Source organism: Perognathus longimembris, chromosome 4 (assembly GCF_023159225.1).
Source record: "Perognathus longimembris pacificus isolate PPM17 chromosome 4, ASM2315922v1, whole genome shotgun sequence".
NCBI classification, from domain to species: Eukaryota; Metazoa; Chordata; class Mammalia; order Rodentia; family Heteromyidae; genus Perognathus; species Perognathus longimembris.
In genome coordinates, this window is record NC_063164.1 from 14,252,910 (window position 1) to 14,280,007 (window position 27,098).

Consider the following 27,098-nt stretch of genomic DNA (forward strand, 5'->3'; position numbering starts at 1 on the left):
GACTGGCTTTGAACTGGCAATCCTCCTGCCAGCCTCCAGGCTACTGGGATTATAGGATGAACCACCATGTTCAGTAGAGTCTTCCTCCTTTTTCTTTGCTTTTCTTTTTATCTTCAAAGGCATTCTGCAAAGCAGTATACGAATCCCATGCGTCTTGATCCATCTCCCCCCTCTCATCGTTCTCCCCCATCCCTCCCCACCTCAACCCATCCCTTCATTTTCTCCATTTTGTAGAATATGCATTAAATTTTCTGACTGCATTCTTAGTGTCCCTGCTCAGCACTACTCATCCTAGAATACTTCTCCAGAAGAAACTATCAAAGGAGATATCTGAGCAAGGATGCCAATACCACCCGTGTGTGTTTCCTGGCCATTTCTGCAAATGGCACTGCTGTGACAGGAAATGACAAACAGATGCCCCTGCACCCTCTGTGCCCCCAAAGTGACTGCTCAGAAGGTCAGCACGTGGCCTCTTCATTTGGGAACAGTCAAAGCCCTGGCTTTTTAACTGGAGGTGTCATATGTCACAGCTGCCATAGATTAGGGACAGTCTTTTCAAATGAAGCCTTCCTTTTATTATTGCTGATGTTTTGTTGTTGCGCAGCCCTGGAGTCAGGTGGAAGGGAAAAATGTGAACTCATTTGAAGTATCAGGTAGGCAAACAAGGTGCCTTCTTTGATTAAATGCACTGGGGTTGAGCATCTTAGAATGCCCAAGGCATCTACACACACACACACACACACACACACACACACACACACACACACACACACACGATCCAACTCCATAGCCAAGTAAGCTCCATGGTGATTTCAGGAAGGTTAATTCTCTGTTGAAAGGAAGAATATCCTGAGGCTTTTGATAGCAATTTCATCTGTTAACAGCATTTTGAACAAAAACAACATTATTGGGAAAACAAAAATGGTTTCTCCAAAGGAAAACTGAGATGGAACCATTAGTTTGGTCTATTGATTGCCAAAAAAAAAAAAAGTCTGTCCTCAAGGATGTACCTCCAAGATGTTCCAGTTGCAGTCTCCAAGACTTACTTTACTTTTTGGAGCTACTGAATCTTTTCTCAACATGAAATTGTCATGGGGAACTCAACCACCAAGAAATGGTAGAGTTGTTCTGCTTACAGAAAGGGCAGACAAGATGGGCCTCAGCTTTACTGACTCAGAAACAACCGTCACCATCACCGCCCTTCTCTACCACATGTTGCCTCCTCAGATTCTACAAATGTTTCCCAGAAACCCACTGTGCATCTGTTGAACTATGGATTGGGAGAACGTATTTGTTAGTGTACAGATCCACTTCAAGGCAAACCTACACTGACCCTGTGGCCTCAAAATATAACCTCTTGGAAATGTTTCTCATATCAATTTATCTACTAGGTCCTGAGGAACAATAGCCTTGACAGTCATTTCTTGGTGACTGCTAACTAATCATGTCTGTGAATGACATGCAAGTAGAATTTATAAGCAGTGGAAGTAACCATAAAACAGGTGACTTTGGGAGGGGAAAAAAAAAAAGAACTATCATTTCAGCATGCCTCAGGCACTTCTCGGCCCTCTTGACACCCACCTTCAGTGTGCTGAAAATAATTCTATGCTTATAAAGCAAAAATTAGAAACCTTGATTCTCATTTGCCATTTGGAGTCTAGAAAAACGTGATGGCTTCAGGCCAAGATTGCATTCTAAACTCCTAATTGTATTGAATACTCATCTTTCTTCCAAATAGCCGGAAGCTGCACTAGACAAAAAAAAAAAAAAAAAAAAGATGTATGTGAAATTGTTTTTAAAAAATGTTTAGGTTAAAAATTTTTAAAGCATCAACAAAGGAATCTTTGTCTTGGTCCATCCGGGCTCTCATAACAAAATATCTTACCTTGGGTAAACAAGTGGAATTTATCTCTTACACTCCTGGAGGCTGGGAAGCCCAGATGTGGGCAGTGGCAGATATGCTGTCTGGAGAGAACCTGTTCCCCACAGCTGGCATCCCCTTGTATCCTCACCTAGCCAACAAGGTGAGCAAGATCCTCAGGCTCTTTTACAAAGGCACTAATCTCCTTCCCCTGGGCGCTGTCTTCATGATCTAGCTATGACCCAATTCATAAAGGCCCTACCTCATAAAACTGTCACAATTAGGAACTGGGATTCAATGCAAGAATTTGAGGACACAAACCTTCAGGCCATGGCAAAACTTAAAGAGTCAGGCATCGGCGATTCACACCTGTAATGCTTGCTTCTTGGGAGGCAGAGTTCAAGGCCAGCCTGGCTACAAATTTTTGAGATTCCAGCTCAAACAATAACTGGGCACAGTTATGTATGTCTAACATTCCAACCATGGCAGGAAGGATGGGGGATTGTAGTCCAGGCCAGTCTTGGCAAAAAGTGAATCCGAATCTCAGAAAGAATCAGAGCAAAAAGGGCTATAGGTGTGGTTCAAGTGAAGCACCTGCCTAGCAAGTGTAAAGCTCTCAGTTAAAACCTGATCCCCATAACACAATGCATGGAGAAAATAATTCCAGTATACCACGAGCCATCAGATACCATCAAGTTGGAAAATTATTTTAAGTGCCATTCCCCAGTTGAGACAAAGGCCTCTCACTTCTGCCTCTCTCTGAAAACACTCACAATGGCCTCCACCCCCTGACATTCATGTGGTGTCCCTCCCACACAGCCCCGGGGCATGATCTGTGTGCCTATGACAGAAGTACTGATGTGTGAATGATGCGTTTTCTTGTTATAAGCTGCCCCATAGAGATGCCTAGACAGCAAGGAGCGGAGAGATGCCTCCAACCAAGAGTCAGGAGCCCAAAAAGAACGAAAGCTGCCAACACTTGAGGAGACTCCTCTGGGCAGAACCTTCAACCAAGACCTAGCCTACACCTTAACAGCTCATGAGACACTTTGAACCAGAATCGCTCCTCTAAGCCACTCGCATATTCATGGGACTCACCCCTTTCTTCTACAGGCCACACATTCATAAATGGTTGAATATTCACAAAATTCATAGGCTGAAAATAGTTAACTAGAAAGAATAACAGTCCCGCCAAAAAGAAGATCTACAGAAGCATTATATATGACAGGCTAGGAGAAATGAACATAATTAAGTTTAATTTGGGGGCAAGAACACATTGGTAAATAAAAGTATTAAGGCTGGGCACCAGTGGCTTATGGCATTCAGCTATTCAGGAGGCTGAGATCTGAGAACCACAGTTTGAAACAGCCAAGGGTAAAAAGTATTTGAGAGGGGCTGGGAATATGGCCTAGTGGCAAGAGTGCTTGCCTTGTATACATGAAGACCTGGGTTCGATTCCCCAGCACCACATATATAGAAAATGGCCAGAAGGGGCGCTGTGGCTCAAGTGGCAGAGTGCTAGCCTTGAGCAAAAAGAAGCCAGGGACAGTGCTCAGACCCTGAGTCCAAGGCCCAGGACTGGCAAAAAAAAAAAGTGTTTGAGACACTTAGGTCCAATTAATCGGCCGAAAGTGAGAAGTGGAACACAAGTGGTAGAGCACTAGCCTTGAATGAAAAAAACGAAGGGACATTGCCTAAGCCCTAGTTTCAAGCCCTAATACCAGCACCAAAAATAAATAAAATCTATCAGTACTAAGTTAAATAGGTATCTGCTCACTATGGGAGTAGCCAAGCACCTGGAGCAAGGCCTGAGGCTGGCACCGTGGTGGAGATGCATCTGAGAAAAAGACTTCATGTCATTCCATGCAAGAGAGTAATTACACTGATGGGTTTGTATTAGGTGCAGATACCCTTAGCAGTTATATGGGCCATGGGGGGCTTGGAACAGGAAAGAAGATTTCACAGAGGCATTTCCAAAGACATCTTTGTTTTCCATTCTCCTTCTTACTAGCTCCTCCTGCTTTTATATTTGTCAAAGATAATTGTAAAAGAAAAAATGCATTGCTGACATTGGTCAACATGTACTGTACTCATAAAAGGATATTTTGAATTGATACCACTTTGTACAACTAAGGTCAATAATAAGAAAATAAATTTTTTTTAAAAAATCCATTTCAAAGTTGGGCACCTGTGTCTCACACCTGTAATCTTACCTACTTAGGAGTCTGAGATCTGAGGATCACAGTTCAAAGCCAGCTTGGGCAGAAAAGTCTCTGTGTGACTCTTATCTCCAATTAACCACTCAAAAAACAGAAGCAGCACTGTAGCTCCAAGTGGTAGAGTGTTGGGTTTGTGCAAAAGAGTTCAGGAACAGCACCCACGCCCTGAGTTCAAGCCCCAACACTGGAAAAAAAATTTTTTTGAGGATATCAATTATATGTGCCCCTGTCCAAGTAAATATTTTTCCAGATCTGTCTCCTTGAAGCCTTTTTTTTTTTTTTTCTGTTCCTGAGCCTTGAACTCAGGGCCTGGGCTCTGTCCCTGAGCCTCTTTTTGCTCAAGGCTAGCACTCTACTGCTTGAGCCACAGCGCCACTTCAGGCTTTTACTGTGTAGTTTACTGGAGATACAAGTATGGATTTTTCTGCTCAGGATGGCTTCGAACCTATCCTCAGATCTCAGCCCGGAGTAACTAGTATTCAGGCGTGAGCCACCAGCACCCAGCTTTCTTTTTTCTTTTTTGAGTGTCAGAACTGGGGCTTGAACACAGTGCCTGGGCCATGTCCCTGAGGTCTTTTGCTTAAGGCTAGTGCTCCACCACTTAAGCCACAGCTCCACTTCTGACCTCCTGTGGTTAATTGGAGATAAGAGTTTCTCGGACTTTTCCTGCTCAGGCTGGCTTTGAACCATGATCCTCAGATCTCAGCCTGCTTAGTTGCTAGGATGACAGGCATGAGCCACCAGTACCCGGCTGACTTGCTCTTTTTTTTTTTCCTGTGGCCAAAAAGACTTACTCAAAGTCCGAATGGAGAGACCAGGCCTCTAGTTGGCACATGCACACCTACAGACAGTGAAGGCCCAAAGCTGGACCAAGTCCCTCCACATCCTGAGAGCCGCGCTGCAGCAGAGCCTGCCGAAGCTTGAGGCGCCAGGTTCCAGCCCAGCGCTTTTATTCGCCACATCTCACTAATGCCATCATCATCCTTGGGCTGCTGTGCTTCAGTAGTCTGCAAGAGTAGAAAGAAAAAAAAAAAAAGAGAAAAATCCCAGAGTGTGGCAGAGATTTTTCAGCTTTTAGCTCCACTGAAGCTGCAGTGGCGTCGTTGGGCAGCCATCCAAGGACCCTGCTAAGACTGTTTTCCTCGACTCAATTAGACAGAGCACCGGGGGAAGATCCGGCTGAGAAATTCTCTGGGGTCTCATCTGTTAATTGAAGCCACTGTCAGATTTTTTTTTTTCTTTTCCCACAGTATGACAAACGCTCAAAGATCTTTTCTCTCTTTCTTTATCGCTCCCTTTATTTCTAAGGTAACATTAGGCCAAATTACAAGTAAGAAAGAGTACAATTTATTTTAAAAATGGAAATAAAACAGTCAAAAGGGAACCGATAGGTCGCCAAGAGCAGCCGTTTTTGTTTTTTTTTATGGAGGAAGGAAGTCTTATTCCGGGTACTTCCACTGAATTGTAGGAGCTCTGAGCTGGCCCAGCTCCTCGCAACCATGTTTCAATCTCCTGCTGCTTAACTCCATGCAGGGTCTCCGGTCCTTTGGGTCACCAATGCATCAGTGACTAGCAAATTAACAGCCTGTGTCTATATTGACACGGGTGGGCCCCAGTTAATGGTTAATTTATTTAATGAACAGCTTTTCTCTCCTCTTAAAGAGGATAGGATATGGAAAGTATATTAGACCCACTAGGCCACTGTGGTTCATGCCTGTAATACTAACCACCCAGGAGGCTGAGATAGGGGGATCAAGGTTCGAAGCCAGCCTGGGCAGAGAAGTCTGCAAGATTCTTATCTCTAATTAACTAGCAAAAAAAAAAAAAATACCACAGAAGTGGAAGGGTGGCCCAAGTAATAAAGCACCAGCCTTGAACAAAAATGTCTCTTAAGATAACAAGTCCCAGTACTGGCACACACACACCACCACCACCAACAACAACACACACACACACACACACACACACACACACACACACACAAAGTTTATTATACTGGGAAATATGCTAAATCGGAATGGGGGGAAGGGAAATTCATCATTCCTAGACATACTTGTTCACATTTCATTCATTAATGCCGTAAACACGTATCTATTAGCACTTACTATCTATGGTTTAGATACAGTTTAAATACACCCTCAACAATTCATGGGCTAGAAGCCTATTCCTCAGTGCGGTGATACTGACAGGTAGTGAAGCCTTTAAGGTGGGGCCTAGCGGAAGGTAATTATTACCTGAAGGGAGTTTTTCCCTCAGGGATGATGAATGTAGTTCTCTTGGGACTCTGGCTACAAAAAGAGCTAGTCTGGTACCTGCATCTCTCTAGCTTCCTATCATTCCCTTGGTAATCTCTCCCTCCCCCCACAGCTCTGTCATGATGCCTTTCACTTTGAGGTAGAAGCCTGGCTCCTGGACCTCCACACCTGTCTGTCAGCTAAATAAAACCTTTTTTTCAAAACCTAGTACCAATGGGCTGGGGATATAGCCTAGTGGCAAGAGTGCCTGCCTCGGATACACGAGGCCCTAGGTTCGATTCCCCAGCACCACATATACAGAAAACGGCCAGAAGCGGCGCTGTGGCTCAAGTGGCAGAGTGCTAGCCTTGAGCAAAAAGAAGCCAGGGACAGTGCTCAGGCCCTGAGTCCAAGGCCCAGGACGGGCCAAAAAAAAAAAAAAAAACAACCTAGTACCAAGTACCAGACATTTTTCTATAGCAAATGAAAATAGTAATGGGCTGTATTAACAGTACCTATTATGTGAGTTCCTATTGTGTGGTCCTAGGCTGAGATTAGGGACAGCTAAAATACACATTCTCAAAGATCTTGAGTATAATGGGTAAATGGGATAAATCAGTTTGGACTGAACCAACAAGTTCAGTGCCCTTAAACTCTGAGCCAAATGAAAACAGTTGAATAAAGCTGCATATTAGTTTGAAAAGAGAAATAACAACCAATACATTACTCCAAAATAGTGGAAGAGAGACAAAAAGGTTTATCCAACAAGAACAAAGCCAAGAAGTTGCACTTCTTATCACCTGGGAAGACTTTTTTCCAGTCACTAAAATCATGACAAATTCTTTCTCTTCCACTTTGGTGTTGATGGAATATGCTGTCAGTTTCTCACAGCATGGGTTGCTTTCTGCTTTTCATCATAGCTTATAAATACGACCCTCCGGTACGCCATGCGTAAGCCAGTGAGGATACTGACTCCTTGGTACCCAACTTGGTGCTGGTTGTGTTGATTTCTCAATTCATGTTGGTTGAACTGAGGTAAAATTTCAAAAGCGAGGGATGTGTGTTTGCCACTGATACCTCCGTAGCCCCTTGCATTTAAGACCTTCAGTGGGCAGAGAAGCTGGAAGGGCAGATCCTAGAGCCCTGCTGTTTACACTTAGATCGTGGCTGACTCTCACTAGCCTATGACTTTAGGATGAGCTGTTAAGCTACTCTCTGCCCAAGTTTTCTCATGTATAAAATGAAGATAGAAACAATACTTCCTAATGTTGCTATCAGGTATAATATGTTAATTTATGCGAGAGGAAAAAAAACACTAAAAGATGTGGGGAAATGTGTCCTATCTATCCTAAGACAAAATGTCGTTGAAAAGCTGTCTCCTATTATAAGTAGATACGCTATTTTCAGAATGTTAGCCATTTTGTAAGCTGAGCTAGATTGGTTTCACTCCCTACTCCCCTCCCTGAACTTCTGAGATTTGAACCCAGGGCTTTCCACATGCCCTTACCACTGAGTTCCATCCACAGCCAAATAAGGTCTTAGATTAGCTGTTGCATTTTCTTCCTTTGGTGCAAGGGATCAAACCTAGGGCCTAGCACATACTAGAGAAGCAATCTACCACTGAGCTATATCCCCAGCCTTGATCTGAGTCACAACCTCGTTGAGTCTCGGTTTCATACTTTAAAATCACTCCCTTCATTTTCATAATTATTAAAGGGAAACTCTAATAAAGACAAAGCATTTGTTACCACGTTCAGTGATTCATATCTTTAAAAAATGAGAGGTAAAGGAAAATTGGCAGCTTCGTATTTCAAGTCAGTCATTAGTCTTCTGTCTGACCTCAAAATATGTATTGCAGAGGAGAATTCTTTTAGAAGAATTTTTTATATCTGTGATGCCTCATACAGCATCATACATGTAGTAAAGGTTCAAGAAACATTTCACAAATAAGTAATTCATTCTATCTGGACATACTTTCTTGACACCGTGAATAAAGCTATAGATTACATTGATATGTGTGTAACATGTACACATATAATTTTACAGAATTCTGTATAGCAAGAAGGAAAGGTTCACAAAGGACCACATGGAGGTGTGGAGAGACAGGACTCTTTTATACTGTTTCAGCAGTAATAAGAATCAGCTTTCTAGACATATAGTTGCCCCTGGGTAGATCAAAGAGCTATAGATTTCATCGTCTAATCTATGTCCCACATACAGTGACACAGCCATAGCAAAGAGGCCATACAACATTATTACACCAGACTTAGCATCTGTTTTATAACCAAGACAGCGCCTGCTTCTTTCTTTCTGCCTTGGAAATGTAGAAAATTCCCTTCTCATCATCTCCTTAAAGGCAAAGAACAAATGACATGAGATAACTTTATCTATATTCAAGTAAAAACACAAATGCAAATCTTGCTCACTTTACTTCCACTTTCTGTCTTCTTTAAAAGATGAGTTAAATGAAATAGTAGTGTGTGCAAATCAAGGCTAGGAGTGTTCGAACTGTGTTAACTTACAGGAAGAGAACATTTGGGAAGAGGTTTTAGTGACAAAATGCCACAAGTACGTTAACCAATGAAGAGCAGAAATTTGAATAAGCTCAAGGAGCCATCACTTTATTATTATATTTTCCTCTCAACCTAAGTTTTGAGGAATTATAAAAATTTTAGTGGTAACGAAGGACCAGGGAGGGGTAAAGGGAAGGAGTCGGGACAGAGGAAGAGAGAATGAACAAGGAAAGAGAGAGAGAAAGGGGGAGAGAGAGAAGGAGGAGAAAGAGGGAAGGCAAAAGAGGGTCAGGGAGAAGAGAAGGAGGGAAAGGGAGAGAAGGGAAAAAGGAAGAGAAAATAAAGTCTTTTTAAAGTTTACTTTTATTAAAGTTTAATGCCAAGGGCCATATTCCACAGAATACATGCAGGCTATATGTGAGAGTTCTGGGCGTACTTTCTATGAAATTTTATTTCCTTCATTTTGCATGGTATTTTTTTTCAAATAAACAGACCATCTTTTTGGCCAGCACTTCCCTTAGGGATTTATGCTAAGGTCACCAGTAATAATATATTAGGCAAGGCCCTCTCCAATCATAAATAACGCTACTGCCACCTGAGGTCAATGTACAGAAATTGCAGGGGCAGGTCTTTTAAGTCAAAAATTCCTCTAAGACCAGATTTGCATAACAAAGACAGCTTCATACTTCCACAAAGAATATACTTTGACACTAATGTAAGTGAGAAAATGTATTGATTTTTTTTTAAACAAGCACAGAGGGCACAAATTTAGTCTTAATAAAGTTACCAATATAAAATCTCACACAGTGCACCTCGGTATTACACTGTTACAATATAAAATGCTGTGTGCTTTCTCTGCTTTGTCAGACATATTTCCAGAGATTTGAGCAAATCCTCAAACAATGAGCTAAATGATTATGCCAGTCAGGTTACTATGACAAGCCACTAGAAGAAAGAGCCCTTAGCTGGGTGGATGCCTATGGCTCAGATCACCGTCACGGGGATTGTAGTTCAAAGCCAGCCCAGGCAAGAAAGTCCAGGAGACTTATCTCCAATCCACCAAAACAAGGCAGAAGTAGAGCTATGACTCCAGTGGTAGAGTGCTAGCCTTGAGCAAAAAACCCCAAGAACAGCCCCCAGGCCCTGAGTTCAAGCTACCAGCTCCCCTCTACCTCTCCCTCCCTCTCCCCTCAAGAAGACAAAAAGAGACACAAAATGATAGTGGCTGATTCAAGACTTTTTTTCTCCCATGTTAAAAAAAAATGAAAATCACAAAGACAAACATACAGATATTTTCTGAAATTGAGTAATTATTCACTGCCCTGGCTGTGCTAATGACACAGCAGTTGTGTTTTAAGTCGTTTAATGTTAGAGACAAGTGTCTGGAGTTGGGCAATGAGGCAGCCAGGGTATCTAGCTTCACAGTAGCAGAGATAGCTTGCTGATTCATAACCATCTTCCAAGCCCTGTCCACACAGCAGAATCAAAGAACCAAAGACACACAAAGCCCGTTCTTTCCCTTGAAGGACGTGATCTAGGAGTTGTACAGGTTACTTCCTCTGCATCCACTCTCATAACCTTGCCCAAGATTTACACCAAATGGCCAACATCTAAAGAGAATCTGGGAAATGGAGCCCTTCAGTGAGTAACCAGGTATGCAACTTGGATTCCCAGTGAAATCCTAATTACAATGATGAAAGGAAAACAGGCAGTCTGGATGATACTTTCACACTCTCCTTTAACCTATCCTATGCTTTTAAACAGATAACTGCTTTGAATAAAGACTAGGAAGCAGAGTCGGAGTAAGGTGGGATAGAGAGCTAGAACACCTAAAGGCCACACATGACCCAAGATTTTATGTTCTTGTTTGGACAAGGGGCCCAATCTGACTAGGATTTATGGGTCAGATAATTAGATTATATTAGTATTGATTGTCTGATTTTGATCATTAGACGGATTGTATAATAAAAAGGTCCTTATATCTTAGAAAACACACCCTGAAGAATGTACAAGTCAAAAGTCATTACGTCTGCAACTTTGTCTTAAACAGTCAAGTAGAAAGAGACAGAGACACACAGAGAGAACACAACTTGCAAAATGTTAGCATTTAGAGAATTAGACAGAGGGTACAGAAAAAGATTTTGTGCTATTCTTGCACCTTTGAATGTTAAGTCTGAACGTATGTCAAAATAAAAGGTTAAAAACAGGACTACCTTAGTTCTGACGCGAATTAACTTATTAGAATCTTTCAAATGTGGTTCGTTTACAGTATAGTCATTATATAACCTTAGTTGAACTCAAATTTTAAGTGTGTGTGTGTGTGTGTGTGTGTGTGTGTGTGTGTGTGTTTGCATGAATGCATGTGCTGGTCCTGGGGCTTGAACTTAGGGTCTGGGTGCTGTCCCTGAGATTTTTTACTCAACCACACTACCACTTCAGCCACAGCTCCACTTCTGGTTTTTGTTGGCTAATTGAAGATAAGCGTCTCATAGCCTTTCCTACCCAGGCTGGCTTTAAACCATGATCCTTAAATCTCAGCCTCCTGAACAGCTAGGATCACAGGCATGAGCCACTGGCACCCAACACATTTCAGAAAAATTTGTAATCTAAATTTCTATATTTGGTTCAAGCCCTCTCCTTTTCATCAGCATTTGTAATGAATAATGAAGATGGAGGAATCATTGGGACCATTAAAGTGGTGAAAGCCAGGTGTGGTAGTTCACACCTGTAGTCTCAGCACATGGGAGACTGAGATAGGAGGACTTGTGAGTTCCAGGCCAGGTGGTCATATAACATTGTGTGAAACATTGCCTAAAAAAAAAAAAAAAAAAAAAAAAAAAAAAATTCAATCGTGAGAAGAGATCAGATCCACATACAATCAGAGGTTTCTATACCGTATCCAATGATACAGAAGAGGCCACAAGGAGAGTTCTTGGGCTAGGAGCACACATCCTGCCTCCACTTCCCCCTCTGCAAGAGCTGGGGGAGACAGCCAGAATTCCTGTCCACATTTACTCACGTTACTCAGACTGTGTCACCATGACACCAACACTCTGTAAGCTTCTGTCTGGGGAAGGCCTGGGGACTTCAGGTCCTCTCAGCTCTAAAGCCAAATTCGGCCTCAACCAAGGCTTTATCCTTGTCAGAGAAGACAAAGCTGCGCTGACACTCTCCAAAGAAGAAGACTTCCGCTGGATTCCATGGGGCTTTTACTGTGGACCCTGGATCTGTCAGCTCCAGCCCTCCCTAATGATGACAGGAACCTTTAGTGGAGAGGAGACAACCTCAATGAAACAGACATACACATTTAGATTTAGGATCCCAAAGGCTAGCAATGGATACTGGTCTTTGTGAAGGTCGTTTATGTTCCTTTTTGTTTCTTGGGGCTTTTTTTTTTTTATGTTAGTATCATTCCCTCACTCTGATTTTCTCACTTGTGGCTGGTATGTTAGCACTAACTTTCCTACCCAGGTTGGCTTTGAACCTCTTTCCTCCAGGTCTCAGTCTCTCGAGTAGCTAGGACTACAGGCAAGAGCCACTCTGGTAGGTAGCGCACAAGGCTTTGACAGCAAACAACTTCTCGTTTGCAAGCAATCACTCATAAACAAGACTCTAGGGGTAAGTCTGTTGGGGAAGTTGATGGGGATCATATGTACAGCTTTTCTTATTAAATGTTTTTAATTCAATCAGCTAATAACAATGCCCTAAATTTACAGCTTCTGACTGTAAATTTGAGAGAGAAAAAAAAGCTCCTAAATACTCCCCCTACTGTAATTTTCTTTTCTTTTTCTAAGAGAGAGGTTCAGATTCTTTAAATGTTTAGGAGGTTTGTTTGCTTAGTTGCTTTTTCACTGGGAAAGACACCACATTTCACTAATGAGAAAAAGGGTATTTCCTCCTGGGTTATCTCCTAAGAGTGACAGCAACTAGGTAGACTGAAATAAAAGCTAACATCATCACAGACTGTAATCTGTAAAATCCCAAATTACCCTGAAAGAACAGGAATAGTTGTTGGTTCCAACCCTAAAGATAGATGGCTTCTTCTAGTTTAAAATGCTGATTGGATTCATGGTTCCTACACTGCCTCACAGTAGCTACACAGAAGCAACTTCCCTTCTACTGAAACGTTCTCAAGCCAGGGACTCAGGAGTTAATACTGGAAGGCTGAACAGATGATCCCCAGCCTCGCTGATGAGAAGCTACAACATTTGGGGCACCGTGGTTCTTTTCGTGCCATGAAAACCTTGCCTGTGGACCTGCAGGTGGCTGAGATCCCTCCATAACCATTGATCAAATGAGGAAAACACCTGATTCCATGGCAGAACTGTATCCTGATTATGATCATGCCAAGCTCTACGAGACTTGCTCAGGGCCTCCACCTTTGGGTCCCTTTCTCTTACTTCTGTCTCCTAGGTCAGGTTCACCAGTCTCATAATAATTCTTAATCCTTCCTCTCCTTTTTTGCATTATTTCTTTACTGTCTACATGAGCATTAGGGCTTCTGCCTTCATTCATAGCACTGGTAGAATTACTGGGCTGAGATTTGTGACCCTTGGTTGGTTTTGAAACAGTTGAGTTGTTCACATATCCTAAATGTCTGGTTCACCTCACTTCCTCATAGACTGTGTAGGGTCAGCATCAAATATGATGAGAGGAAATTCTTCAAATGTGATGGATTGGCATTTTTAAAAAAATGTATTTACAAGGTATACATAACATAGCCTTTGGGTTCTTGAAATAAATCACCACTGTCTCACCCTATATTTTTCTATATAATACACAAACTGTAAGCCAGGCCTGACCAAACTAGTTTCTGGGAGCACTTCCAACATTCACTTAGATACAAGACCTGGCCAATGAGAATCTTGGTATTCTCATCTTTTACAATACACATAAAATACTTGAGTCTGTCTCATTTTGGGTTTTGTGAGAAAATGACATATATGAAAGTATTTTGAAAATGTTTGTAAAACTTTTGCAAGCGTAAAATGGTATTATTGTTCATGACATAGCATGCGATTACTCTCAGAAAGGACAGGGTAGTGAAAGTGTCTAATAAAAAGTGCCAGGCTGGCCGGGCACCAGGGGCTCACGCCTGTAATCCTAGCTACTCAGGAAGCTGAGATCTGAGAATCATGGTTCAAAGCCAGCCTGGGCAGGAAAATCCCTAAGACTCTTATCTCCAATTAACCACCAGAAAACAGAAAGGGGTGCTGTGGCTCAAGTGGTAGAGTGCTAGCTTTGAGCTGAAGAGCTCAGGGATAGTGCCCAGGCCCAGAGTTAAAGCCCCACGACCAAAAAAAAAAAAAAAAAACAGTGCCAGGCTGGATTTCTAGTTCCATGTCTTCATGTCCTCTATCTACTTACGCTGCTTGTTTTGGTAAATAATGCCCCATTTCTGATCCTCAGTTTTCTATACCTATAAAATGAGCAGCTAGGAATACATCAGCTCTAGGTTCCCTCTCAATTCAGTCATCACTGAGTCCAAATGAAACAAAGAAACAGACACTAATCAATGTAAAATGGATTTGTTTAAAGAATAGATTCTAAGGTAATAATAAAAAATTCAAAAAGCCAGACATGGTTTATTGATCATGACACTTCTTCCCCAAACCACATGTGGCCTGCTTTGCCATTAACAACAAATAGTTCTTCAATGCATTGTCTTCAGAAACTTTTAAGACAAATAACTCACAAAGAATCCTAACTGTACATATGATAAGTATAGGCATATACCATCCATATGTGTCTGTATGTAAACAAGCATGTACTCACAGGTGCATACATACATATACACACAAAGGCCGATGAAGTCCAAATCTCATAAAGGTACGATAAATCATCTGGGTATATTCATATCCTTACGCAAAGCCTCTTTTGATAGACAAGAAAATTGAGATATTTGGAGGATGACTTACAGGAATGTCAATAACTAGTGGTTTTCACAGGCCATGCAACTTGTTTCTTGTGTTCTGCATCATCCTTTTTCGATCTCAGCACTAAATTCAGTGCCGGCACTAAATATAGTCCCAGTATTTCATAAATTGGTGTCTTTTCAAATTGGGATGTCTTTCCAGTAGTTTTGCCTTGCTCAGAACACACTTAGGACTCTTCTTCCCAGCTCTGGACACCAGAATCTCTTGTGCCTCACATCTGTGTGGAAGACTGACAGCAGTTAGCTTTCCTGTGCATCAGCCATGTTCTTTGATACCTGTGTACCACTCACTTGCTCACAATTCTGTCTGAATTTCTTTTTAATTAAACTGCAGGCATAAATTCATCCTTTGGCTTGTTATTTTTATAGTAATTGTAACAATTAACCCATAACTGTTTTTATCACTAACAATTATTAAATAATAACGTGCATGTTCATTAACATAATAAGTCTCATTAATTGCATGCTGTCTCACAATGAGATTAACCTATGAAGATCAGACAGAAAACATAGGTTCTAAGCAGAATCAGAGCATCTCCTTGGAGCTTTCTGTGCAAATTTTCCTATAAAATTAGGCTTCAGAAGGGGGGGGTATCATGTTTGGGAGCAGAAGAGCTGAAATGTCAAAGGAGTAGCAACATTAATTAGCACAGTAAATGATTTTTTTAAGGCGAATGTGTGAATTAGAGAAATAAGATATTGGGGAAATAATGCTAAGAAGAATTTTAGGAATAATCTTAAAATCAAATCTCAGACTTGAGTCTAAAAGAAAATCCTTTCTCTCTTTCTCTCACCTGGATCTGTCCTGGGATGCAGATAACATTGGTTTGCTGGCCACTCCCTGGGACACTGTCTCAATCCTCCCAATGCTATCACAAAATGCCTTCAGCTGGGTAACTGATAAACAATAGAATTTTATTGCTTACAGTTCAGGAAGCTGACAAGTTCAAACTCAAGATACCAGCATATTTAGTTCTCATAAGATTTTGTTGTCTTCTTCAAAGAGAGCACCTTCTTGCTCTGTCCCTATCTAGTAGCAGCCACAAACCTTCTTCAAGGTCTCTTGTACAAGAGCATTAATCCTACTCACAAGAGCTGATCACTTTCTAAATGTCTACTAATATTGGCACTTGGCATTACATTCCAACATAAGAATCGGGAATATACCAGTTTTCAGGTACACTAGATTTGGATTATGTGTCCTGAGGCTTAAATCAGCAACTACTTAGCTTTCTCTGTACTTACTCTTAACTCTTTCTTCTACCCTTCATTTCTATCCATTCATTTACCAGGATAACACTGTCAGAATTCCCACTTGCCTGTCATTTCTTTCTTTCTCAGTTCAACATATTTCTCACTGAGGCTTCTGATCTTCATTTTCCTGCCTTCTTGGTAGCTACTTCAGCATAACTCTTTAATATACTGTTCTTTCCCATTGATAATAAGATTGAAGTGGCCAATTGTACTACCCTTCCCTTATTTAAGTTCTGAAACTGAGCTGCATTTTCAAGGCTCCTGATCCTCCTATAAAGTCCCATACTGTGCTCTAAGGGATGGTAGGCTTGGAGTTAAACACTGGACCCCAAATACTGCCATGACCACCTCATCATTCCTTCACAAAAGAGGTCAGTATTTCCCTGGGCATCCAGAAAAAGTTCTTTCAGAATATGCTCTAGATCATTCCAAAATTATTCTCTCTCTCTCTCTCTCTCTCTCTCTCTCTCTCTCTCTCTACATATATATGTATATATGTATACATATATATATACATATATATATATATATATCCCATTGAGAGTAATCAAGTCTTTTTTCCAAAAAGTCAAACAGGAGATTGAACTGACATTGTATTATTTTTACATACAATATAGTTTTTTTTTCTGGAAGACTCATGTCATTCTTTTTGAAATCTGTTGATCATTTGTAATGGTCTCTTGTTTTTCTCTCATACTTTTGATTTGTTCTTTTATTTCTTTGAACTTATAGATCATGACTCTTTGGAGTTCTGCTCTTAATAGATCCTTCATTTTGGAGCCTTGTAGAACTGCTTCCACTATTGGTTTGTTTGTTCTGATGCTCACCTGTGGTTCCTCACATGCCTTGCTCTGTACACACAGTGTGTATATATTTGTATGTATATCTGTGTGTGAGCTCACATTCATTGGAACCTTATGTGAAAGAGTTGCATACGACACCTACTGGTTGGTTTATTCCTCTAGCAAGGGTAGATATTTGCAGCCTCCAGTTACTGAATGTACCACCAACTTGGAACTACCTTAATATCCTATGGTCTTCCAATCTTTCACCTTGCACCAATCCAGACACCAAATCTACAGGATGTGCCATTGTGGTATGGGTATTCCCAGGGAAGATCTTCTTTTCCTCATTTTGAATCAAAGACTAAGATACTAAATTTTCTTGTAGTCTCCCTTTGCCTATGTCCTAAGTCACACTTTGAGCAGGGCTGGTGTTCTCCAGAGATCCTGATGTTATTTGGGGTTGTTGGGGTGAAGAGGGATGACAGTTAAACTCTGTCCTGGCCCCTGAGTTCAGTCTCTGATTCCCCCACAGGTTCCCTGAGGTCAGATCCCCTGAGGCCAGCCGCAGTGCATTCTGGGCTGTGGGTATGTCCTTCCACCTCCTGTGACCCCTCTGAAAATGACCTTTCCTTTCTTTCTAGTTCAGCTGTGCATTCAACAGTGGTTTATTTCTCCTTTATGACATATTTTCTGGCTGTTTTGCAGCAGGATTTCAGGCTTTCACGTTCACATTACTGCAAGAAACAGAAGACCTGCAATTTACAATATCTTCAGCGCTGATTCTTGTCCCAAGAATCTCAAGTAGAACTGTAGTCATTTTGCTGCAGAAGTGAAGGCAACAAAATATTCTGGCCTCCTTTTCTGCCAGCCCGCTGAACCAAGGACTCAGATTCTCAATTCAGTACCATAGACAAGGGCCACAAACTTTTTCCTTAAAGGTCCAGATGCTAAATTTTTTTTGACTCTGTAGCCCACGCAGTCTGTTACAATTGTTCAACTCTGCCATTGCAGTGCAAAAGCAGCCACAGCTACAGCTTAAACAGATAAGCCCAGGTGTGTTCCCATAAAACTTTATTATTTTACACTGAAATTTGAATTTTCATATAATTGTCAATCAGTTAAAAACAAACCACGAATGTAGCTATAATGGTAGAGAATCTGTGTAAGGCCCTGAGCTCAATCCCCAATACCACAATTAACTAATTAATTAAATCATAAATTAAAATTATAATAAATAAATCTGGGCACTGATGGCTCATGTCTATAATCTGAGCTACTCAGTAGACTGAGTTCTGAGGGTTGCAGTTTGAAGCCAGACGAGGCAGGAAAGTTCATGAGAATCTTATCTCCAATTAGCCACCAAAAGAGCAAAGTAGAGATGTGGTAGAACACTTGAGTTTTAAAAAAAAATCTCAAAGACAGCACCAAGGCCCTGAGTTCAAGCCCCAGGAATGACATAAATAAATAAACAAATAAATAAAAATAAATACATTCTGTTAGAAATACAGTCAGTGGTGGTCTATTTTCACAATAACACATTTGAACTTAAATGTAACATTACCAATAGCTTGTTTGCATAGTGACTTGCACATGGGATAAATTCATGCATTGGAAACAAAGATTGATAGGTCCAACTAGAAGGGGGCTGATTAGTAAGAGAAAGAATGGACCAAATAAAATGAGAAAATGGGTAGAGATTATTTATGTGCTAGAAAAGTCTTTCCAACATACCCAGAAATGTCTTCCTAACCACAGAAGAACAAAGGGATGTGGAGACAGACAAAAGCCTGCTTCTGAAGTTCAATGAATCTCAAGAGTTACATGTATTTACATTACCCAATAGAAAACAGTATAACTTAGATATCCAGACATCACAGTACTTAACTAATGAGGAGCTGAGGGATCTTCTACACTGTGGATAAATCACTTGTTGTAGTGGCCCACAGTATGACTGCTTATCAAACACCCAATCTTGCAAGATCACCCTTGAAGCCCCACTTTGGCTGCCCTTCTTGTTTGCAAGTCCATCCTTGGAGCTTGGATGAGTGAGTGTGTTTCTTACACACTAAGCTCATAAGCTATACCAAAACAGGCAGCAGGATCACCTTTCCCATGTGTTCCATAGTTGGCCCACTCCGCTTGAGACCCTTTTCAACTAAGATGCATGTCTGCAACACCTGTGATGCTATTTCAGATATATATATGATGTAAAAATGACTAGTGATAGAGCCCCACATTGTGTGTGTGTGCGCACATGCGTGCTTGATGTTTTATAGATAATTCTATATTAGTCCATACCTGAAGCTGGATACTTTATGAACAAGAGGTTTGCCTACCCCCCAGCTCTGGAAGCTGAGAGGCCAAGCAGCATGGTTCTGTGCTGGTACTGATTGCAGGGGTCCCTGCACCCCGGGTGCTCTCCCAACCAGCGGGAGAGGCAAGGAAGCGCACCCTGCTGAGTGTGAACCCAGAATAGGTAACGAGCCACGAGTCGCCCGCACCCAGCCCAACCCAACCTTTGGCCGGCAGTTGGACAATCAGACTACTTGGGAGAAGTTCAAGACTGCTCTCAGTTTTAGTGGGGCGGACCTGATCTCAAGTATGGGCAATGGCAGCAGGAAGAGGAGGGTGTAACATACCTAGCCAGGGGCAATGATTGGTGGTCTAAGCTGTCAGTCAAGGGCGGAAGGCCATGGGACCTCCCTAAGGGGTGGCCTAAGTACTAGCAGGACCGCCCCCAGGTTACTGCCGGCAGCCATCTTGCTGCACATGGTCTTAAGGCTGGGAGGCGTGGACAGCTAGAGCCGCCTTTCCAGTTGCGGACCTGGAAGGCAGGCGAGGCTAACCGGGATCCCTCTTCCAGGAGGCAGTGCAAGCTAGCACGCCCCCAGGGACTGAGGCAGGTGGGGCTCTTCAGGGCCTCACTCCCAAGCCTCAACAACCACACACCTCAGGGGCGCGGACAGGCGGGGCCAGTCGGTGTGCCCCACACTGATGAGAGCAGGCCTCTGTGGTATCACACGGTGGGGGGGCAGGGAGAGGAGGGACAGCACTGTAACACTGCATTCATGTGGTATGGGTCACATGGAGGAACAGGGAGTCATAAAAACCAAGGAGGGGTCAATCCTGCTCTTTTACAAAGTAATCGGAGTCCCATGAAAACTATCCTAATCCCTTCCAAAGGCAGTTACCCCAATAACCTAACTACCTCCTATTGAACCACACATTTTTTTTTTTTGAGGAGGGGAATTAGAGTTTAAATTCAGAACCTTGTTCTTGCTAGGCAGGTGCTCGACCATTTGAGCCACAACTCTGGCTGTTTTTGCTCTTAGTTATTTTCAGATAGAGTCTTGTATTTCCCTGGTCTGGCCTCAAACTGTGTTCCTCTACCTGTAAGGCGGAGGAGAGAAGTAACTGAGATTATAGGTGTGTACCTCTACACCCATAGGTCCCACCTTTTAAAGGTCCGATTTACTCTTCGCACTATTACACTGGAAGCCAAGCTTCTAACTCATGAACCGTTGTGGGACACACTTAAACTATATCTAAAGAACAGGAGTGGGCTGGGGATATAGCCTAGTGGCAAGAGTGCCTGCCTCGGATACACGAGGCCCTAGGTTCGATTCCCCAGCACCACATATACAGAAAACGGCCAGAAGCGGCGCTGTGGCTCAAGTGGCAGAGTGCTAGCCTTGAGCGGGAAGAAGCCAGGGACAGTGCTCAGGCCCTGAGTCCAAGGCCCAGGACTGGCCAAAAAAAAAAAAAGAGTTTAAAAAAAAAAAAAGAACAGGAGTACTCTCCTACAGGATTTTATGCCAGATACACTAAGGAGTAAACTACAAAAGAATTAAGTCATACGAAGACACTAAAAGGAAATTGAATTGAATGTTTATCAACCCTCTGGAGTAAAGAGAAATTCCTAAGCTTAAAAGCTTAGAAAAAGCCACAAAGAAAAGCTACATGGATTTAATGGCATTAAAACTGTAAACCTGTGGCTAATGAGATAAAGTAACTGAAAAGAGGACGTAAATTGAGGAACACATTTGCATGGTGGAGGAACTACAACTAGTTGCCAAAACGTGAGAAACAAAGAATCTGAGTAGCAATCAAAGGAATGAAAATCTCCAATACTACTTGTGATCTATCCATTAGAAAAAGGTTTTCATTTTTGAGAAAAAAAACACACAGACAGATATACACACACACACAGGCCAGAACGAAGTGAAGCAGACTTTTTCACAGATAGCATATTAGTCATCTGGAATGGCAGAAAGTATAATATTGTCATTTAATAACAGATCATGAAACCACTGGACATTTTATTTACAAAATACCATAAAATAATATGGATAAACATTATAATATATTAGGTTAAAAGGGCAAGATATAAAATTGCATGAATACTATGGTTATGATTATAAAAAACTTAAAGCCTGTTCATAAAGGGGGGAAAGTTTAAAAAAATACATAAAACAATGTGTTCATAGAGGCTGGTTCTTTTGTTTGTGATTCTGTTTAATAAAACTGCATTATATGCACAATGTTTTAAAAACAACCCTCCAGAAAGAGATATCATCTTTTGAAAATTGGAGTGGTGCTGATAAGTAGACAGGAAATGGTAATGTTTCTGGACCATATTTTGAAAGTTTGCTATTAAAAATCCTTATTAAAGTCAATAGTTCACATAGCAAAATCCCAGAGCACGAAGCTGAGAATTAAGTATTACCTCTGCTTTGTGTTTTCTTTACACTTGTTCTATCATTAAGACTATAAAGTAAATAGCTACTGTTCTCACTGATAACTAAGTGAAGCCTAATTATGTGGTTTTAGTCTCAATTAAAATTGCTGAAAGTGTGAAAGACTTTCTAACAATCTCACAGACAAATAGCGCTTTAAATGTACCACCTTCGATTGGGAACTGTTCAAGATTTCCTTATCTTCCTGGAAATCTCCCTGTATAGGCCTTCAGAGTTCCAGATACTTCTGTGACACATTTACTCTTCTTTGTCTAATCTTGACTTGATTTCCCTGTCTGTTAAAGGACATCTGAATCCCAAGACCATATTCAGTCCTTAAAATGACAGTGGCATGCAATCCATGCAATCAACAAACATCAGCCTTTTGTCATCTGTCAAATTTCAAAAGACCATGCTCCAGTTCACCGGAGCTTCTAGGAAGAATTGGACCCCGGGACCCATTCCATTCTTCCTTCCTGAGGTGCTTTCTAAAGTGTCTCCTAGAATGCAAGAAAGCAAAAGAATCATCTCTTTACAAGTAAAGATCAGGATAGACTTCTTTCTGTGTTTGATTGTTTCTGAGACAAGGTCTCACTTTGCAGCCTAGGCTAGCCTTGAGCTCACAATCCTCCTCCCTCTGTTTCCCAAGGGCTGAGATTTCAAGTGTGCATCACCATACCTAGTGTGAAGGGCAGTGTTTTGTAATAGGCACATGCATTGCTCATTGACCTATCCTGCTGCCAGTGTCCGAATGAGCCCTCCTAGGAATACCTGCCTTAAAGGCGCTGTCTTTGCTCCTGCTAGCCAAAATAGAAACTGCCTTGAGTGCAAGCTGACAGACATCACATTACAGATTTCATGGGGAGTCACAGTCCACTCTTCCTGGAGATCCCATTTTAGTGCTTTGCAAAATGAAGGACCGTCCATTACAGCTGGGCATTTATGCCTTCAAACTGCTCACTTCTTCTTATGAGACAATAAAATACTTCCTGCAGCAACGGCAGGTGAGAACAGAAAGCGTCTTAAATATCTGACCCCGAGTGCCAAAGATGCTTAACAATCTTTAAAGTTACCAACAATATTGTTTCCTCCCGTTACCAGGATGTTGTAAAATGTCCTAATTAGTCTTTATGATAATGCCGACACCTCTGCAGCACATAAAAAGGACTTTTAATTTTTAAAAGGACAACTCTGGTTGGTTTGATTTTTATCTCTAATTGGCCTATAATGTCTATCCCTCTGGCACAGCAGACAGGCAAACATTAATTTAACAAGCAACTCATACGCCATGGGAGAGCAGAGAATACAGTGTCGAAAAGGAGGTTCCTGTATTCTGGACACGTAATTGGTTCCATTCTCTTTTGCCTCCCGCAAGGTGCTAAACAAGCTTGTCCTGGCAAAGCAGGGGTCCTTCCAAGGCAGCTGTTCCTGAGGGCTTTCGAAGCCCCTACAACCAACTCCCTACTGCAGATTGACCGGGAGTCAGTAAACTAGTCTAGAGACTCATCTCAGCAAGCTCTCCAGGAAGAGCCCCAAGGGAGTCCCAGAATGAGTGGTGTGATAGATGGAGTGGAGAAACTGAGGCCAGGTAACCAGAGATTACTTACGCTGCACTTGGTGACTCTGTGGTCGTAGATGGGTCACTTGCCCTTTCCAAGCTTGCTTCCTCAGCAATAAGAATGAAAAGGATTACCTAAAATCCATGTCCTTTCCAATTTTCCCATGCTAAGGTTTACTAGTGAGCCCTGTTCTGTCAACAGCAAAAACCATGAGCTCAGGTTCCTGCCAGTTAGTCATATGCAGGTTGGCTCGGGGCCCCTGGGAGCCCTCCACCCCTCAGTTGCGTCCAGTCTCACTCTGGATACTGCCATAATTCAGTCCCACTGCCCTGCCAGGACTTGCTGGACCAGCTGCGAGCAAGAAGCCAAGGGAAGCTGGAAAGATTTGGGAATTGATTCTTGTGGCTAAAGAAATATATCCGGACACAATGCCTATGTACATCTGATCATATAAAATAATATTGATCAAAATGAACTAATGGAAACAAGAGGGTTTTTTTTTTCTTCATTAGTTCTTTTTCTTTTCTTTTTGCCTTGTGTGTTTATCTGTCTTTGGGAGGGTAAGAGGGAGCACAGAAACGGAAGGACAAAGGGTGAACAAACGCAGCAGTGCTGCTCACTGTGTGGAAAATGAACTATAGAACTTGTAGGCTGGGGACAGGAGGGTAAAACTGGGAAAGAGTGTGGGAAGGGGTGACACTGTCCAAAAAGAAACATACTCATTATCTGACATGTCACAATAAACCACTCTATACATCACTTTATAATAACAATTTTAAAAAGGAAATATGTCAGGGATTTCAGGAGATTTACCTTCGCGGTGTTGACTGTCTCACTCCTGAGTGGAAACTCAGACAGTCCATCCATCTGAGTGAAAGGAGTATGATCTTTGCACCAACAGGAGAGAAAAGTCTTTCTGTGCACTGAAATTGAGCCTCTCATGTCAGCCTTCTAGGTGTGTGTGAGGGTCAGTGGGTTGGGGAGGGGGGCTCAATGATCCTGATGCAATGGAGATATGATGTGGGGGACACCAACGTACTGACCTCACATGAATCCAGTTACTGGCTAATGAGGCCTGGCTCCACTGGCTTTTCCCTTCCACCCCACCCCCTTTCAAGTCTCATTCTCCTCGGCGGACTGCTGGCAAGGGAAGCAGGAGCTGAATGGAATAACATTGCTGTTGAAAAGCTTTTTTCTTCCAAAACCAAGAAAGCCATGACAATCTTTTATTTATATTTCCAATACTTCAAGTTGGAGTACTCTGGGTAATGGTGTTGCCGTTTCCCTAGCCACCCTCGCTCGTAACGGTGCCACCGCCAGGCATCACACACAGCTCATCAGCAAATCCAAGGACGGGTGGAAACAAGCCCATGGAAGTTGTTGACTTACGCACTGGTTACTCAAAGTAAAACATACTCCCCAAGCTTGATGCCCTGCCATTGTGAGACCAGTCCTCTGGCCTGCCTCACTGAGAATCTGTTAAATCAATCACACTGTTGAACACATTAACACCACACACATACATATTTTTTTAAACTCTGGTATGGCGAAGTCTGAAACAAAACACAAATAAAGAGAAGAAACTTGGAGCCAAATTTTCACTTAAACCTCAATGAGGGCTCCACTCAACTTTCATCTGTTTTATACCATTGATATTTCCCGCCCCCCCCCCCATTCATTCTTTTAGCCCAGACTGTAATTAATTACCGGGTGAGAGGAAGAGAGGACATATGCATTAAAGCAGTGGTCAAGTCTGAAGTTGGTTTGTGACAACTTTGGATGATACTCAGCTTAGTCTTTTCCTGCTGAAAGCTACTTTTCCCCCCTTTCCTAGGCCATATGGTACCCATCAATCTTAGCTTTAAATTTACTTCCTTTTGTTCTATACAAGGTCGACACTAATCACTACTTTAAAATAGAATTTAGGGTATGTTGATTTGACTTCCCCTCAGCCAATAGGTTTGAAGAGGAAAAATCTATTTCTTATACAGAAATGCTGATGTCTTACAATGGTAGAATCATTACTGTATTCCATGAAAAGAAATCAAATTATGAGCTATTTGCAGAGTTATGTGGGAATCCTTAAATTATATAAGACCAATTTGCATAACCATAATCCACTCATCTTTAAATCACCTTGGAGGGAGGCTGCAAGAATGAAATGCTCACTTAACATCATGGCTCATAAGGGATAGCATGGTACTCTGAGTAGATTGGAGCTTTGGAGAATCAGGTTCTCCATTCACTTCTCCATAGTCATTCCTCTGAGCCTCAATTGCATTGTGAGAGTCATAATGCATTCTAGGATTTTTTTGTGTGAAGATTAAAAAGATCAAAGATGCTGAGGCCTGTGGCTCATACCTGTAATCCTAACTACTCATGAAGCTGAGATCTGAGGACTACAGTTCAAAGACAGTCGGGGCAGAAAGTCTATGAGACTCTTATCTCCAATTAATCAGAAAAAAAAAAAAAGCTGGGGGCAGAACTGTGGCTCAAGTGATAGAGCACTGGCCTCAAGCTCAGAGTGGCGCCAAGCCCCTGAGTTCAAGCCCAAAACTAGCAAAAAGTTCTAAGTAAACACGTAGAAAATACCTTTACAAAACAGAAGAAAACTAGTAAACAATCTGAGCGCTGTTGTTGTTGAAAGTAAAACCATCCTCCTCTAAGAGGTAATGATCTTATTTCAGAGCCAGGTTGTGAGATTTCCTCACCTTATGAAAATCTCACATTAAATTGATATCTTTGCTCACTTTTCCAGAGCTGGGACATGAACTAATCCACAAGGCTATAAAAAGTGTGCAACGTGCACTGGCATGGCCACTGGAAGAGCTACAGAAGCAAACACCCACAGCAAATTGCTGAAGGTCATCAGAAGTAGGGCTTAAATTTATCCTAGTTCCCTTTCGGCCACATTCAAACTTTTTTCACTGCCTCATTAATGTCTGGCAGGGCCACGCTCAGCTAAGGACCCCAGCCTGATGCCCTGGGTTCCCATCTCTGTGTACTCCTCACTCCACAGTCCAGAGCATTCCCAGGGAGCTTCATTTCCCTAGTACATAAGCCCATGTATTACCTTAGTATGTAAGCACCTCTGAAATTTTCACTGAGACTCACGGAAACAACTAGAGTTTATCAGCAGTTACTCCTTCTGAATTAAAACCTGAGACTCCCTTGAAACTACATGGACACCAAGTCATTTAGAGTACCTAGAAATCTGCCATCTGAAAAGTCTGTCAACCCACAGATAGATTTGAGTCACCAAGGTAGGGTCCAGGAAAGGAGAGAAGTAACCACCTGTGTTACAGAGTTACTACTGGCCCAAATCAAGGGCCGGGAATGGTTCTAAGGATTGGGAAGGCATTCAGTGTCATCCCAGTCTGTGATACCTACCTCACTTCCTGTTTGTATCTCTGCAGTGACAGCATCACACAGATGGGCACTCCCCCTCCTCTCTGTCATTACATCTGAGATTCTTCTACCAAACACTCTAGGAGCATCACAGGAATTCTTCATTTGAACAATAGCAATCGATAAAGTTGATGTTTGTTGTTGTTTTTTTTTACAGAGCAAGCTTTTCTATAAAGCACATGTAAGTGCATATGAAAAGAATAAATAATATCTATCATCAGTGGTAGCTTTTGTTACCCAACTTAGCTTTATTCTTGGGATTTGTTTAGAATTCTTTCCAAATCACACAGAATTATAATTACTTCAGAATCAAAGCCTCTTTGGGATTGATCTGGATTTTAAGTCAGCTTAGAATCAAAAACCTATATTGCTTTTCCCAACTGCCAGCTGTGCTTGCTTCGGTCTAGGAAATCATGATTTTCCTCTTTTACAGCTATATTCTGAAATTATTTCTCATAACTTTCAGAAATGTTCCCCCAAGAGCTCTCCTTCTGCATAATTTAAGTGGAAAGAAAACAAGAACGTTATGTCAGAAGTCTTCAAACCTTTGTGGGGATTTTTTTTCCATCTGAAGGATGTTTTTCTGTGTCTCTT